Source organism: Lithobates pipiens, unplaced genomic scaffold (assembly GCF_037356315.1).
Source record: "Lithobates pipiens isolate NorthernLeopardFrog02 unplaced genomic scaffold, aLitPip1_a1.2 Scaffold_18, whole genome shotgun sequence".
NCBI lineage: Eukaryota > Metazoa > Chordata > Amphibia > Anura > Ranidae > Lithobates > Lithobates pipiens.
The window spans coordinates 640,478,887-640,480,748 of NW_027507758.1; positions in this window are offsets into that span (position 1 = coordinate 640,478,887).

The following is a 1,862-nucleotide window of genomic DNA, read 5'->3' on the forward strand; positions in this document are numbered from 1 at the left end:
TGACTGCTACAATAGATCAATTAAAAACATATCTACACACACAAGAACACTGAAAATAACTGGGTTTAATTGCACAGACTGAAAATACTCTGTAATGCAGAAAATGCCTTTTAACCACTTGCTTACTGGGCACTTAAACCCCCCTCAGTCCCAGACCAATTTTCAGCTTTCAGTGCTCTCACATTTTGAATGACAATTACTCAGTCATGCAACACTGTAACCAAATGATTTTTTTGTCCTTTTCTTCATACCAATAGAGCTTTCTTTTGGTGGTATTTGATCACCTCTCGGTTTTTTATTTTCTGCGCTATAAATGAAAAAAGACCGAAAATTAAAAAAAAATAAAAATTTTTCTTCGTTTCTGTGACAAAATTTAGCAAATTAGCAATTTTTCTTCATACATTTTGGCCACAATTTATACTACTACACATCTTTGGTAAAAATAACCCAAATTATTGCATATTATATGATCTGTGTGAAATTTATAGAGTCTACAAGCTATGGTGCAAATCATAAAGATTTGCAAAAAAAGATCACATCTGATGTACTAAGGCCTATCTCCATTCTTGAGACCCTAACAAGCCAGGAAAGTACAAATGCCCCCCCAAATGACCCCTTTTTGGAAAGTAGACATTCCAATGTATTTAGTAAGAGGCATGGTGAGTTATTTTAAGTTGTCATTTTTTCCTACAATTCTTTGCAAAATTAAGATTTTTTTTTTTCACAAAATTTTCATTGTAATAGCTTATTTCTCCCACACGGAATGTGCATACCACAAATAACACCCCAAAATACATACTCCTACTCCTCCTGAGTATAACGATTTTGGAAAGCTAACACCCCAACGTATAATCTATGAGGCATAATGAGTCTTTTCAATGGTTCATTTTTTTCCAGAAGTTTTTGGAAAAAAATGAAAACGCATTTTTTTTTACACAAAGTTGTCCGTTTATAAGATATTTCCAACGCATAGCATTTACATAGCAAAAATAACACCCCAAAATACATTCTACTACTCCTCCTGAGTATGGCAATACCACATGTGTGAGACATTTACACAGCCTGGCCACATACAGAGGCGCAACATGCAAGGAACACCGTCGGCGTTCCAGGTACACATAGCCTGAACATACCAAGAATTACACCCCCAAATACATTATGCTGAGCAAAGGGTAAAGAAAAGATTACCTGTGGTTTTAGAAGCGCAGTTGTCCACATGAGGATATCCCTGGTCCAGGCAGCAGGCAGGGACTTGGTCAGCAACAGCGAACACAGTTTTTCAGGCAGCAGGCAGGGATACTGTCCATATTACAGTCCAGGGTCAGTGCAGAGATGTCAGCAGTGCCAAAAATATTGGTCCTGGTAGTAGGCAGGTCCTTGTGGTGTGGTCAGTGCGGCATGACTGCAGTAAGTCCTACAGGCAGCAGACAGAAGTAGAGCCTCGTTCAGGACAGAATGGGGATAGGGGTAGAGGGTTCTCCCTCCCAAATCTCTTTGAAGCCTCCGAGTCTCCAGACCCTAATCTAGGAATAAGAATACAAAGAAAATTGTTTTCTTCTTCCAGAAAAACTATACTGGAGCCCCTCACATATGTGAGACCCCGTGTTGAATCCCACTAGTCCAGTTGCAGAATACAAGATCAGTCCAAGAGGCAGGCAAATATCGTGGTCAAACAGTCCAAGGTCAGTTCCAGATCAGGCAGAGATATGTACAGAATCGTTAGACAGAAGCATGGTCGAATAACAGTCCAGGGTCAGTTCCAGATCAGGCAGAGGTATGTACAGAATCGTTAGGCAGAAATATGGTCGAATAACAGTCCAGGGTCAGTTCCAGATCAGGCAGGGGGATGTACAGAATCGGCA